Source organism: Xyrauchen texanus, chromosome 29, assembly GCF_025860055.1.
Source record: "Xyrauchen texanus isolate HMW12.3.18 chromosome 29, RBS_HiC_50CHRs, whole genome shotgun sequence".
Classification (NCBI taxonomy): Eukaryota; Metazoa; Chordata; class Actinopteri; order Cypriniformes; family Catostomidae; genus Xyrauchen; species Xyrauchen texanus.
In genome coordinates this window covers 9,684,597-9,701,279 of record NC_068304.1, presented here as the reverse complement: position 1 = coordinate 9,701,279, position 16,683 = coordinate 9,684,597, and the positions used below count along the sequence as shown (strand labels likewise).

Here is a 16,683-nt window from a genome sequence, read left to right as displayed (position 1 = left end):
CAATTAAACAGAATTATATATTCAGCTTTGTTTTAGTTTTTTCTCTCTTCATTAAAGCTTTGAAAGTACAAACAAGCCTTTTTTGTTATTGCATTAAAACAAATGGATGATAATAATCAAAAAGGCCTTTTGAATAACTTTAGAAGGCAGAACTAAAAAGGAGAAATAGTCATCCACGATGCCAGGTCACCCCACGCGGATGCTTTGATGGTGTAGTCACATAGCTCCATGCTGTGAGCACTTAAGTGTGCTAATTTTGAAGTGTTAATTGGTATTGTGTATATAAATGTGGAAAATCAAACCTCCTCTTCATCTCTTATGTAATCTCAATAACATCAGACATACACCAACAATTTTTATTTATTTTTTTAATGTAAGAATGCTGTGCAAATTTTCACTCCTTATTTTCACTTTTCATTGAAAATAATTCTAGGATAAATCAAGTTTGTCTTAGATTGAGAAAATGGTTTATATATATCTTAATCTTGTATTTGGGCAAAATTCCTGTGAATTCTCCACAGCAAGGAATCAATAAATAAGTAATAAATAAATATAATTAAAATAAACTATATTTAAGCTATATCACACAAGCTAGAGTGCAATATGGCCCTAGATCAGCACTGCTGTAATTTGGCTGCGGGCATGAGGCTGTAGGCCAAGTGCTGCAGGTAATCACAGCAGTGCTGATTTAGGACCTGTGGCAGGGCAGGGGGCGGGGCCGGGTTGTGATTCCGCACACCCGGCCCCTAATCATACATACAAACAGTGAAGTGTCCGAGTGCTGATATTCTGAGACATCAGTACTTATCGTCCAATCAGATTTGAGGACCGGAACTAACTGTTGTGTGTATATATGTATATATATATATATATATATATATATATATATACACACACAGGGTTGGGAGGATTACTTTTTAAATGTATTCCACTACAGATAACTGAATACATCCTGTAAAATGTCATTTGTAACGTATTCCGTTAGATTACTCAAGGTCAGTAACATATTCTAGATTCTTTGGATTTCTTCTTCAGCACTGGTAGATTTTTTTCACTTGTTTTGACTATAAAACTCTGCCAGTACAGCAAGACAAAATACACATGTTAAAAATACATTCTCTGTAAAACCTAAATATCTTATGCAGTATTGTTTCTGAAACAAGTTCAATCAAATTGATCTTGCTTAAATATTTTTTTTTAATAATTTTACAGGAAAACAATACTAAAATTACCATCAAGAATACGAATAATTACACATTCTCAGAAAAAGGGCCATTTCCTCTTCACGTATCATTGATGTATTTCCCACTGTGTGAATGCATGGCGATCCCTCACGGACATTTCAGACTGTGTTAAAAACGATCGAGCACGGTTATACAATTCAGTTTGAATGCCAGCCACCTCGCTCCACCGGCATTTGGCAATCTGTGGTCCGACCACAGGATACGTCGGAGGAGATAAAAAATACGTCTCCTCATAAAAAAATGTGATAGTGACTGTTCCATACTGCGTTACATTTTTAGAAGAAAAGTGGTGACCACTGATGCATCCAACACAGATTGGGGCGTGGTGTGCCCCAATGAAATATAATTAGCTGCAGGATGGTCCTCACAAAACACGTTTGTGAGATTTTATAACCAGATGTGGGTAGTAACGTGCTACATTTACTCCGTTACATTTACTTGTGTAACTTTTTGGAAAAAAACAACTTACTTTTACAGTAGGTTTAAAAGTGGGTACTTTTTACTCTCAAGTAAATTCCTAAGGATTTTTTTTTTACTTATTTACAGTGGGCGGTGTTCCTGTCATTACATTACTGGGTTTAATTTTAGTTCATGTGTAATTTATTGAGATTATTGAATGGAACTTTTACAAGAGTGGAAATTCACACAGCTGCACATGCTGACACAGACTGTCACTCCTGCAGCATCAAACTTTTCAAAATGAAACATTTTCTTCACTCTGCACAGTGAAAAAAATAATAGATTTGCCATGCAGTGCCTTCATTTAACACCAAGACAAACTGATATTTCAAGATTAAAATCACAGCTTCAACATAAGGCAGAACATCGAGGTAAGTTTTGACTCTAATGCTAACACTGGCTTTTCTGTGTAATATGATGGTAATTTTCAGGGTGATAATGTAACTTGGCTCTTATGACATCTGTTTTTAAGTGTACATTTTTAAATCAGTGCAGCAATATATCAGTGCACTTTGTCCCGCATCCCGCATGCCATGAGCAGTATTTACGCATATACTGGAAACTATTGCAGCTACTTTGGTCAGTTTAACTGTGTAAATCCATGTAAACATCCAAGTTAAGTGTAAATGCCTTTTGCTTTGCCGTTCACATAACTGACAACTGGAGCTTGAACAGACAGCATTTCTGTGCGATGTGCGAGGCAAATGTGTGAGAAATGTGCTGGAGTGAGGCGATCGTATGGCGAAGAGAGTGGCTGTGTCCGAAGTCGTTTGTAGCGTGTGGGATGCACGTGTGATGCACCCGGGAGGCAAAGAGTTTGGCCAAGCAGAAGATAGCTAGGGTACGTGAAGGAGGCAAAAGGTATACCTACACACTCAACAACTACCTTTAGTGAAATAACTGATATTGAATAACTTGAATAAAATAAACTTCACAGTAAAACAAACAATACAACAAATAAATCTCAAATAAAATACAATAAACATAATTGGATATTTAAATTAACTATACTTTCTCCTCAAACTCTTTTAATTTAATCTAATTAAGCCTATTTAGTTTAGTGGAAGCCAATGTTTATCGATTTTGATTCCTACTCTATTATCAAATAAAACTCTTTGGTAACCTTTAAACCTTTCCAGAAAGTTTGTACAGTATACAGTTTGTACAGTACAGTCCACTATCCTTATTGAAAAAGGTGGTCCAACTCGAACAAAACACATATATACAAAACTGGCCTGCTCAAAGCAGGAAAACATTCTCAGATACATTTTCGTAACATTTCAGACAATTATTTTAACTTTCTTATCTCATTTACACAACACAGTTTCTCTACTAAGTTCACTCAATAAACAAGCTTACGTTTCTGATTCTCATTAATATTTAAAATAAAAGATTAAACTTACAGATTTCCTCGATATTTAACTAAACTTGTTCTTTTTCCAGGTTTTATCCGGATGAACAGTGAAATAATAGATTTTACTTCACTCAGCTTTAATCTCAATTAGACATCAATATTCACTCCTCAGATAAGTATTTTTCTCTTTTTCTAGACCTTTAGTTTAAGATTAAACAAATCCTTTCTATTTTTCAGACTTTTGCTGCTATAAATTCGTAACAGCACAGTTGATCAGCATCTCGTTGCTCTTCTCTTCTTCGTCTGTTCTGTGTCTGTCTGCGTTAACTCTAGGGTGGAGTCAGTGGCTACAGCAAGATTGGCTGATTGGATCAATCATGTTTGCAGCACTGATCCAGACTCTTATTGGTCAAGTTTATCTGCAATATATTTTACATATATTTACAAGTATAAATAATAAATATACAATTTTGAATATTTTTCTGACTCTTTGGATTTCATTCCGTTTCTAGTTACTTGTCATTATTTTCTTCACATATTTTTGTTAAATATGCACATTTAGTTAGTTGAAGCTTATAATTTAGAATGCAATTTACTCTGATTTTACATCTGGGTTACACGTTCACTCGGTCACTCATTCTGTAGCAAAGAGGCAGTGGTGATAAGATCCATGTGCAGTTTAATAACAGAAAACAAAAGGCAGGCAAGGGATCGGTACACAGGCAAACAGTCCAGGAAGGCAAACCAAGTAAATCTGAGAGGCAGCGGGGTAATCCAGTAAACAGGCAATAAATCCCCCTCAAAAAACACACAAGCAGGCTGGGAATATACGAAGAACAGGCAGGAGTCAAAACACAGGGAAAACAGGAATGGTGAATAACGCTCATAAATATTGACTAGGCAAACAAGACTTTGCAATGAATGCGTGTAAACAGGGAACTTAAATATACATAGTTAATATGGAACAGGTGGGGGAGTAATCAGTTAGAATAGAAGATTATGAAAAATGTAGTACATGAAATGTAAATACTCTGGAGATGGTGACCTCTGGCGGCATACAGGAGAGTTAGCAGGCCTTGCAGGTTTAACAGCAGTCGGGGGAATGGGTTCTTGGTTCTGAGCTTGGGTGATGTCTGTCATTATGTCCCATTGTATGGGAGCGACAATGAGAGTAGGTGGGATAATGGAAGTCACAGAGTTGTTGCCAGTAGTGGACCCATAAATGCGGGACAGGTCGTCAGATTTGGTGTTCTTGGAGCTAGGTCGAAAGGTGATGGTGAAATCAAACCTGGAGAAGAGGGACCATCGAGCCTGATGAGGATTTAAGCTTTTAGCAGACTGAATGTATTCCAGGTTGTGATGATCCTTGATTACCAGAAAAGGATGACGATCTCCCTCTAGCCAACGTCTCCACTCCTCGAAAGCCATCTTTATGGCTAAGAGATCTCAGTTGTCAACATTGTAGTTTCTCTCAGCAGCAAATAAAATTGCATGAGTAGAAGGCACAGGGATGGAGTTTGGCAGGAGATCCTTGTCATAGGGAGAGTACTGCACCAACTCCTGAATCTGAGGCATCTACATCCAGCACAAAGGGTGGAGTGTGTTCTGGATGATGGAGAATGGGGGCAGTAGTGAAGCACTGTTTAAGGTCATCGAAGGCTTGATGAGCAGGAGGAGTCCAGTTTAGTTTCTGGGCTTTACCACTGAACAATTTGGTTTTGAAACCTCAGATGAATCATCTGTAGAAGTTGAAAAAACCAAGGAAGTGCTGTAGTTCTTTTACTGACACAGGTAGTGGCCATTGCAGCATGGCTTGGACCTTGGAAGAGTCCATGGTGACCCCCTTGGGGGAGATGACATACCCCAGGAAAGAGATGGCATACAGTTGATGATGGATGAGGTGGTTGAGCACCTCTCTGATGTGGTGAACATGCTCATCAAGGGAAGAGTATATCAAAATGTCATCTATATATAGACAATAACCCATTTACCAATGAGATCACGAAACATGTCATTTAAAAGGCTTGGAAGACAGATGGACTATTGGAAAGTCCGAAAGGCATTACCTGGTATTCGTAGTGGCCAGTGTGTGTAGAAAAGGCTGTCTTGCATTCTTCCACCTTCCGGATGCAGATTAAATCGTAGGCGTTACAGAGATCCAGTTTGAGTAGATATTGGTGCATCGTAACTGCCCTAACTCTACTGGTACCAGAGGGAGGGGATAGCGATACTTAATGGTGTCGGTGTTCAGACCTCAATAGTCAATGCATGAACAAAGAACCTGTCCTTTCCTAAAAAAGAAGAAAGCAGCAGAAGTGGAGAAATGGATGTTCGAATGAATCCTCAGAAATATACTCTTCCATGACTTTAGTCTCATCTGTCCTTGTGGAGGATAGGAGCCTGGCAGAAGGTCAATGGCACAGTCAAAGGTCAATGGCCTCCTGGAGATCTGAATAACAATGTGGTAGGATCGAAATCTCCTTTTCAGGGAGGATCGGCGTGGTGCTTACCGGGGGAAGAGAGATGGGTTCAGGAAGGTTGAGGCAAGACTGGAAACAGGAAGCACTCATACGAGTGATTTGTCCATCTCTCCAGGAGATCTCTAGGTTGTGAAATCTCAGCCATGGCAGGACGGGAACAATCGGGTTCATAGGAGAGTGAGTGACTAGGAAATGAATTTCCTCAGGATGAAAGAGTCCAACTTGAAGACGAATAGGTTGGGTGATTTGTTGAATCTTTCCAGAGCCCAGGGTTCATCTGTCTAGTGCTGAGACACGTAAAGGAGGGATAAAAGGGACAAAAGACAGATTTAGATTTGTGGCGAGAGCTGGATCAATAAAGTCACCTGCAGCTCCTAAATCTATAAAGGCAGACAATTGATTTTCACTATTTAGAACATGGAATGTGACAAAGTTCAAACTGTTCAAAAATAATTAAGTTTGAATGTTCTAAACTCACCACCACTTTCCCCTAGGAAGGGGTTGGGTAGGCAGCCAGTAAATGTCCCATCTGTCTGCAGTAGATACATAATTTCTCTCTGAGATGGCGTCATCGTTCCCCAGAGGAGAGAGAAGAAAGACCCACTTGCATGGGCTCGTCATGACTGGTTGCAGCGATGTCAGATTTAAGTGACTGTAGAGAACTGACTGGATGATGGGCTCTGATCAGGTTATCCAGCTGAATGGCTAGTTTGATGAATTCATCAAGAGATCTCTCCTCATCACGACATGCTAGTTCAGTCTGAACAACAGCTTCAACGTATCTTCCACCCACACAGTTTGCACTGCTAGCATGCGGAAGGATAAGGCGAATTCAGCAGCATACTTCTTCCTCCGTTTTAAACTCAATAGAATTTCTCCCGGGTTCTTCCCACCCTCAGAGTGCTCAAAAACCTCCCATAATGAGTGAGGAAGTGAGACAAGGAACCCTTTAAAAGTTCTCACGACTCCAAACTGCTATAACCCAGTCTAGTACTTTTCCTGACAGCAGTGATACAATGAAGGGAACATGAGCTTCATCATTGGGATACATTAGAGGTAGCTGAGACAGAAAAAGCTCACATTGTAAGAGAAATCCTTGATACATACAAAGGGGTGAACCGTCACTTCTCTGGAAGCAAGAGTCAAGGATGTAGCGAATCAGCTCTATGAAATATTAATAATCAATCATAACTTGTTATAATCGATTATGAATATTTGGATCAGTTAATCGGGTTAACTTGATGTAGCTACATTAACATTACAACCAAATACTCGGTTCATCCCGTGAACACTCAACACTGGTTATTAATTAATTAATTAATAGAAAGGTACATTTCGGGGCATGGGAAATGTCTTTCTTACTAAGTATTAAGAGCAAGTAGTCAAAATCTATGATTAGTGACTTTAGATATGAGCTTGAGACACAGACAACTTTACATGTGACATGAACAAGACTTTATTAACTAGACTAAACATTTAAACTACTCTAACATACATATACATACATTCATACAGTTTACCAAGGGAAAGAGGGCTGAAGCAGAATACAGGAAGGCAAGAAGTTATAGCATTGTTTGAAGTTCAGCAAATCAACAGCCTGAGCAAACCATCATATTAGTTCTGACACGCCCTTTTTAGAAAGGGGTGAGGATACTTAATGTATCAAATAGTGAGACTAAGTTTGATACTTGCATGTCCCATTTGAATTAAACTGTCCTGATGCAATTTGTTGAGGCTCCAGTTGATCTTTGATGATGTTGTCTTGATGAGAGAGAGAACCAGTGGGAGTCAGAGACAAGGCCGTAGCCTGGCGCACGCTTGGGAGTCCTTGGGGCCTTCTAGTTTGGCATCATTCAGCGAGAGAGTGAGAGAGCACAAGGCTCAGAGGGCAAGAGAGGCAGGAAGCCAGAGGAGCATAAGAGAGCGAAGAGATAAGAGAAAAAGAGAGGGCTAAGAGAATAAGAGAAAGTGGGCGCAGCAATTTTATACCCTTAGAAAACATGTCCCACCTCTCATTGGCTCGACCAATAAGAAGGGTTTGAGTTCTAGGCGGGAATTTGGTTTATTGCTCTTTGTTGTAAAATTGCCCATTGCATGTGCAAGAAAGAAAATAGGAAATATACTTGTAATACTAATATGTTGTTGTTATCGACATATCATGTACACAGTCATTTCAATCTTCAAAATACCAAGTTATAGAGACCAAATATGCCACACATATGATTTTGGTTAACCATAGTATGCAAAGTCTGAAACATTAACCCATTAGTTTGCAAGAAAACATAGATCAAGCACATTTAAGGGAAAATGTGAGATGGCACATTAGATACATGTCAATATTTATCACATGGATATATAGAATATATATATAGGATTAACAGGGTTCATTTCTCTTTCTCAGTAAGAGAATGAAGTGAGGGTCAGCACTTCTCTGAACATTCCTTTGGAGGTCGTAAAATTCTCCTTCCATTGGGACAGGAGAATGATTCCTTTGTCAAGGCTCATTTGCATGTTTATGACAGTAAGAGATTTTGGGCTGAATGACTCAAAAGATAGTAAAACATCGCGTAATATCATTCTACAGAGATCTTATATTCGAATTCAGCTCGGACAAATCGTAAGGTTTAATTTGATACCAAGAAACGTGTGTTTAGTACACTTAAATAGGGAATATACACTGAGGCTATTAAATATGAGGCCTCAGAGTTTAAAACACACAACGAAACAGTTCTAACGAGTTTGATATACCTCAGAAATACACAACATACAGGGATTACACGTATTTCATTAGCAATATGCAGTTCTGTGTTTAACTGAAAAACACACACACACACATTTTTACGTTCAAAGTTTCCCCCTTCCTGTCCACACGATAAGCACGTGGTGAGCATGCGGATGTCACATGTGGTTCTCTGTCAATAGTTCATTGTCTCTTTGTCAATACATTTATTGTGCTTGTGGAGACTAGTTGGCGCTATTTCAGTAATTAGGGGAGTTTCAACAGTAAGTTCTTGTTTGTTCGGAACCTGTTAAGGCCACTGATCCTCCGCCATACCTTACAGTCCCCCTATTTCGTCAGGTGGTGTCCCTGTTGGAGACATCATCGGACGACAATCATCACAATGGCGGATGGCAGGTGAATCATGAGGCTTTTGTAGCAGGTGGTTGTTCCACGGTGGGTGATGTAGACAGTAGCCAAATCCAGGTCTCTGCAGCAGGTGCAGAGGCAGCAGGTGCTTTGACAGTGTGTCACCTGTCATTATGAAGTCAGTTCGTTTGAGGCAGGTGCTTGTTTTGTGGCTGCAGGGAGTGGTTATGGGCATTGTGTAGTGTGGAGAGAGTTTCAGACTGACCTAGTACTGGTAGCAAAAGGGCAGCAGGTGGCCGTTCGCCCTTGGTTCGGCACCCAGTCACCAGGTGTCTGAAGTCTGCAGTGTTACTCTGCTCTGGCAGCAGTGCTGACTTGAGCTTGCCTGAGTGGTGTTGGGCAAGAGTCAGAGGTTTGTTCTTCCCAGTACTCCTCAGGGGAGTTCTGTTCCAGGAGCTCTTTTGCTAGTGCTAGCAGCTCTTGTAACTCATAAACAGGCTTTCCTAGCTGTCTTTGTGCAGCCTCTGTTTGGCACCTGTTTGAAAGGTGTACAGGAGGATGTTGTTGTAGACTGCTGTGGGACGTCCTGTGGTGTTTGCTGGGTGAGGATGTTCTTTTCCATGGCTTCTCCCAGCGGTTGGTCTTGTGTCTAGATCTATGGCCATGGTGACGGTTCTGCCCTCTGCTGGCTAGTAGCGTTTAGTTGAAGGCTCTTGCATTGTGGCAATGCTGGGTGCCTTCTGGTACCAGCTTTGGATTCTGGATTTTGCAGTTCAGAATCACTGGGGTCTTACAAACTCTTTTGAGGAGGCCTTGTGTTTGTTAAAGGCCTTCTGTGTCAGGTCACGCAGTTGTTGGATAGGCATTGTGTGGGGGCAGGCCATAATGCCTAAATGGTGACTTACCATAGGATGGAGGTTTCGGAGGAAAAGGCTCTTGAAGCTGGCGTCCTCCTCCATCCCAGGTATGTTGCGAGCTCGAAGTAAGCTCGTCTGAGTCTGTGGTAGTAAACATAGGGAGTTTCATGCCGACCCTGTTTGGTGTCTAGGGCAGCGATCAGTCCGTTTTTAGACTCTGAGAATTCCCTTATGATGGCTTGTTTCAGCTGCTGGTAGTTAGACTGGATGTTTTCTGGCTGTCGAGCCAGAAAGCGTTGCAACTCTGGGCTGGACGTGATCCAGATCAGATGGAGTCTATCTTGATGGTTCACACTCATCAAAGACTGCAGGTGAAAGTCAATGTCTCGCAGGTAAGCGTGGACGTCGTGGTCTCCTGCAAGCTCTGGTGTAAATGCAGGGATATGTCTGGCCATTCGGTTGAGGTCTTTGAGTGTCGCTACACATGTTGTTTCAAGATTCGTCTGAATCAATCCTTTTCCTTCCGCGGCTGCAGAAGCTTTAAGGAAACTGTCCGATGACGTGTTAAGCAGAGGGGTTTGTCCTTTGTAACTCTGTGCTTGGCTGGGGGAGGTTTTTCTGCTGATTGCGAGTGGGGGAGTGAGATGTCTCTCCTGCTGTGGTTCCTTTTGCAGCAGGTAAGAGTGTCTCAGTTCTCGTTGGACCATGTCAAGTTCATCTTTGGTGTTGTCCAGCTGCTGAGTCAGCACTTTAACTCCAGCTCTGGACACATTCAGTTGACCTTCACAGGCCATGATTCTGGCATCTTTGTCCAAGAGTTCAGAATTTGCTGTTTTTAACAGTGAATCTTTGTGAAAGAGTACCTTTTCCAGGTGCTCTCTGGCTGTCTTTTCCAGCTGCTCTTGCTGTTTAGCAGCTGTCAGAGCCGTTTGAAGTCTGTGGATTACCTCCTGTGACTCCCTTCTGCCAGGGTCCTTGTGTCTGTCCTGAGCCTCCATCTCTAGCTGGTCTATGCGGTTTTTAGCATGTGTCAGCTCCGTTTGGGACTCAGTGATCTGGTGTTGGAGGTTGTTTACCTCCTGTTTCAGACCTGTGAGGTTGTGGGCCAGGACGATAACCTCAGTCAGATATTTGTGCTCATACCTCTGGTTTGAGTCGTCTGTCATTAGTTCTTTTCCCTCGTTTTCCAGTTGCTTTTTGTTCTGTTGCTGAAGGTCGTCAGCAGCCATGGATAAAAGGGTGTTCCTCAAAACACCTAGCCAGTCCTTTTGGCCTGCCATCTGGGCAGTTAGGCTAAGCATCTGCAACATTTTTGGCACACTTCTGGTGAGAGTAAGGGCAAGAGACTAATGCAAGATCAAACAGAATTTGGAGCTAAAGGCAAAGTGAGACAGCAAGGTGTATAATGTACAGCTAGGTTTTGCTAGGTGTGGTTAACAATTGAAATGTGTTCCTGATTATTACTATCTTAGCTGCAAATAGCAGGGTGCTCAGATTTGTGTGGATCTGAGTGGCTTTGCTAAAAGAGAGCATAAGCCTAGATTTAATAAATGACTTAAGATGTTTCTTTGGGTCAAATTATTTATCAGCACTTACTGATAGCATACAACAGGCTTGATCTTTGAACACATGAAGAGGAGAAAGAAAGAGGAAGAAAAGAGCTTTCCTATTAGATTGTGTCTATTAGTGGTGCTCAAAATTATGCCATAGAAATCGTCTAGTTTACTAGTGTAGCTGGCTCATAAAATTTAAGCAACTTGTTGCAAATAAACACAAAATCGAGAAGAAAAGTATGTCTAGTTACTTTTGCAGTTTTATGGGGAAATAAACTACACTAGACCAAGAGGGTTAAATGGGAAAATGAATAGCTGACTTCTATTATTAGTAAAAATAATAAAAAGACTTGAAGAAGTGATTAAAATAGCAGAATAACCTTGTATTGGGAATAATCAATAGCACTTATGATCAACAATTAGATTTGCTTCGGACATCATTCTATAGTTGGTCACAGCTGTTGCGTGTTCAAGACCACACAATGTGTTTGTCCCTCTATAAAGTTTAGTCAACGTGCCATTGAAAGTTCCCAATAACTATAAAAATTATTCTCTATCTAAACAGTTTACATGTAATTAAGTTTTTAGATTTAATTAACAAAGTAACTGCAAATTTAGCTGAACAGCATTCAGTAAGGGATGCACCTGAAAGGTGCAGGTGAAGTTAGATGAGAAGAATTAACGTTAAGGAAAGAGAAAGTGAGAATTCAGAAACCAGAAATGGGGTTAAAGGAAAATGGTTTAGATCACTTCACTCTGCATGCACACAAGCTGTAGATAAAGGCTTCATGTAAATTATGCTAGCAGCTAACTGTTGAAGCTATTAGTTAGCTTAGCCTAAGCTAAGGGGCTGCTAAGTTGGGTTAGCTTAGCCACCTAGGCTGGTTTGTTTACAAAATGGCGTCGGAAGGAAACACATGTGCTGTCTGGAGTGAGCACTTCCTGTGACAAGTTGTTGTCATGGGAACCCATGCACTTCAGAGTTTCAGTGAGTGAAATACAGTTTTGATCACCAGGAAGCTATGCCTTTTAGATGCACAGATAAAGTTTAGATGAAGAACATCAATCTAACTATAATTTGTAAGGCCTTTATACTGTGAAAAGGGGAGCATCGCCCAAATCTACATTTATATAACACTGTACTGAGATTTCTTCATCAGAAACAGGTTAAGCAATCAATTCTGGTACAGTTTACATGCCGCTGAGCTGAGATTCCTTCATCAAAACAGACTTACACTTTAATACTGAAATTAGGGTTTCTCCGCTAAAATCATATTACTCGTATACTGATACCTTTTGAAAATATGCTTAAATGTGTTAAGACTCTTTCAATTACAGTAGAGATGTCAATTCAAGCCATCACTTTATCCGCATCCAAACAAGCCAGCAACTAGTGAAGCAAATGCCGTTTCGCATGTCATGTCCTATTCTGACCGGAATTATTCAATGCACACTTTTAGGTTGACAGTGGTTCAAGCTCGTAACCTTTGTTTAATCATGCCCGCATCATTCTCCACCATTATGTAGCGAATCAGCTCTATGAAATATTAATAATCAATCATAACTTGTTATAATCGATTATGAATATTTGGATCAGTTAATCGGGTTAACTTGATGTAGCTACATTAACATTACAACCAAATACTCGGTTCATCCCGTGAACACTCAACACTGGTTATTAATTAATTAATTAATAGAAAGGTACATTTCCGGGGCATGGGAAATGTCTTTCTTACTAAGTATTAAGAGCAAGTAGTCAAAATCTATGATTAGTGACTTTAGATATGAGCTTGAGACACAGACAACTTTACATGTGACATGAACAAGACTTTATTAACTAGACTAAACATTTAAACTACTCTAACATACATATACATACATTCATACAGTTTACCAAGGGAAAGAGGGCTGAAGCAGAATACAGGAAGGCAAGAAGTTATAGCATTGTTTGAAGTTCAGCAGATCAACAGCCTGAGCAAACCATCATATTAGTTCTGACACGCCCTTTTTAGAAAGGGGTGAGGATACTTAATGTATCAAATAGTGAGACTAAGTTTGATACTTGCATGTCCCATTTGAATTAAACTGTCCTGATGCAATTTGTTGAGGCTCCAGTTGATCTTTGATGATGTTGTCTTGATGAGAGAGAGAACCAGTGGGAGTCAGAGACAAGGCCGTAGCCTGGCGCACGCTTGGGAGTCCTTGGGGCCTTCTAGTTTGGCATCATTCAGCGAGAGAGTGAGAGAGCACAAGGCTCAGAGGGCAAGAGAGGCAGGAAGCCAGAGGAGCATAAGAGAGCGAAGAGATAAGAGAAAAAGAGAGGGCTAAGAGAATAAGAGAAAGTGGGCGCAGCAATTTTATACCCTTAGAAAACATGTCCCACCTCTCATTGGCTCGACCAATAAGAAGGGTTTGAGTTCTAGGCGGGAATTTGGTTTATTGCTCTTTGTTGTAAAATTGCCCATTGCATGTGCAAGAAAGAAAATAGGAAATACACTTGTAATGCTAATATGTTGTTGTTATCGACATATCATGTACACAGTCATTTCAATCTTCAAAATACCAAGTTATAGAGACCAAATATGCCACACATATGATTTTGGTTAACCATAGTATGCAAAGTCTGAAACATTAACCCATTAGTTTGCAAGAAAACATAGATCAAGCACATTTAAGGAAAATGTGAGATGGCACATTAGATACATGTCAATATTTATCACATGGATATATAGAATATATATATAGGATTAACAGGGTTCATTTCTCTTTCTCAGTAAGAGAATGAAGTGAGGGTCAGCACTTCTCTGAACATTCCTTTGGAGGTCGTAAAATTCTCCTTCCATTGGGACAGGAGAATGATTCCTTTGTCAAGGCTCATTTGCATGTTTATGACAGTAAGAGATTTTGGGCTGAATGACTCAAAAGATAGTAAAACATCACGTAATATCATTCTACAGAGATCTTATATTCGAATTCAGCTCGGACAAATCGTAAGGTTTAATTTGATACCAAGAAACGTGTGTTTAGTACACTTAAAAGGGAATATACACTGAGGCTATTAAATATGAGGCCTCAGAGTTTAAAACACACAACGAAACAGTTCTAACGAGTTTGATATACCTCAGAAATACACAACATACAGGGATTACATGTATTTCATTAGCAATATGCAGTTCTGTGTTTAACTGAAAAACACACACACACACATTTTTACGTTCAAAGTTTCCCCCTTCCTGTCCACACGATAAGCACGTGGTGAGCATGCGGATGTCACATGTGGTTCTCTGTCAATAGTTTATTGTCTCTTTGTCAATACATTTATTGTGCTTGTGGAGACTAGTTGGCGCTATTTCAGTAATTAGGGGAGTTTCAACAGTAAGTTCTTGTTTGTTCGGAACCTGTTAAGGCCACTGATCCTCCGCCATACCTTACATGGATTTACAACGGCTGTGCTGCAGGCTGAGTTGTTACTGGAAATCCCCTTCGGAGATACTTTCAGGTTGGCTGCATGGATTTAAAGAGTTCTTCCATGATTGAGGTGAGCTTGCACAGCTGCTGATGGTGACTGGTATGCATGGCTGCTTGGCTTGAAACAAGCTTGTGTCGGGAGGCGGAGCCCTGGAAGGCTCAGGAAGTGGAGCCCTGGAAGACTTGAAGATGACCTTTGTGGTCGCGAGCACTAGCAGAGACTGGGGAGAAGGTGCCCTCTTCCTTCTCCGACCAGCAGGGGGCGTGGTTATGGGGACAGTCGAGGCTACGGGCGCTGGCCCTGGGACGGTGTATAACAAAAACAACACAGGGAACTAACAAAACATCCACGATGGGAAACCAAAATAGAAACAAGAGAAAACATCCACGAGGCGCATGGGCAGAAACACATTCAGGAACATACATTCAACAACTGACAAACCAGAACAGAAATTACGGCATTTAATACACAAAGAATAATGAGAACATTAAACACAGGTGAGGAACAATGAGGGACAGCTGGCAGTGATGAGAGTAGGGAATTATGGGAAGTGTAGTCTGAGAACAGATGACAGGGGTGAAACACAGGGCAGACAACAGTGAATCGAGACAGGAACATCATGATGGTGAATGATGACAGAAATTCCATTAATAATAATAATAATAATAATAATAATAATAATAATAATAATAATAATTCTGATATACATGTTAAATATTTATTATGTAATGGAATATAGGGGAGTTAACGTCTATTATGTCATTTGTGAAAGTAACGATCTATTCATTAATTGAGTACTTATTTACTTTCTTACTCTTCCTCAATTATTTATGTTAGTACTTTTACTTGAGTAATATTCTTTTTAAAGTAATTGTAGTAAACCTGAGTACAGTTTTTGGCTACTCTACCCACCTCTGTTTATAACCTGGACGTGGTGTCCATCTCCTCACAAGTCCTCTCTGTATGGAGCACTTCTTACATTCAAGCAGGTGAGTCCAAGACCTTATTACAGGTGGGACAATTACAACACAGCCACCTAATTATATGCTGTTGAACTGCCCCTTTAAAAGTCATAAGCACTCCCATAAGTAATAAAACCAACTTTTCAAACCATGTTCTAAGAGAATTTATAAACCATAATCTGTATATCTATATGGTTCATATAGATCCCAGACAACATTTATTTCCACCTGGCATCTACCACTTGGGACTATGTATGTACACTTTAATATGACTTAAGTCATCGGCCTGTGGCCTGGGATTACTTTTGAATATCTCTATTTAGTGTAATAACTCTGGGAGTATAATGTCACGTAGTGTGGCGTGATGGGTTATTGTTCCCCATAGTGCTTACAGCAATGTTGAGTGAATTGAATTGAAAGGGAATGTGTCCGGTTGAAGTTGAACTCCACATCTTTGGAGTTATCAGGTAAGGAAAGGACTGAATTTGTGTAACAATGTTACAATGGATTGTGACAAACATCTCCGTTTTCACATGTAACCTCGGTTCCCTGAGATGACAGGAACGAGACATTGTAAATGCTGGCCGTACTACTACTTTAGAGTTTCATAATACAAGTGACTCACTCTTGTCCCTCAGTCAGAAAATTCTGAAGAAATGATGACTGAGCACCCACTACAGGCTCAGACACCGGATACTCCCCATAGTGCTTACAGCAATGTCTAGTTCCCTTCATTTCAGGGAACCGAGGTTACATGTGAAACCGGAGATGTTTGACACAATCCACTGTAACATTCAGTCCTTTCTTTACCTGATAACGCCAAAGATGTGAGGCACAGGTTGGTCCTTCCCAGATCCTAGATGATCACATAGTCAACAACACATCAATGTATGTTTAAAATCACTCCATCATGGGGTGCTTATTATTTATTTTAACATGTATCATTATTTTTTCTTTGATTTTAAGAATTTAACCATTAAGACCCCAATATATATAAAAACATAAAAAAGAAAAAAAAGTCAGACGTTGTTGTAGGAGTCCTCTGATGCAGGTAATGAAGGATTTATAAAAAAAAAAAAGCCTTAATCATGTCTTCTGACACAAACATCTGGAAGTACTCCAGTGGTGTGTGGAGGGAAACATCATCACTGGTCTCGTCCGGACCAGAGAAATCAATATTAGGACTGATGAAATCCTTTTTCAGCCAGTGATACCGG

At 40.2% G+C, this 16,683-nt stretch overlaps 1 pseudogene; it reads right to left on the bottom strand.

Annotated features, from left to right (window-relative positions):
- Positions 1-4,485, bottom strand: part of LOC127622799 (F-box only protein 40-like) — a 60,421-nt pseudogene extending 55,936 nt beyond the window's left edge.
- Between the last annotated feature and the right edge of the window lie 12,198 nt (positions 4,486-16,683).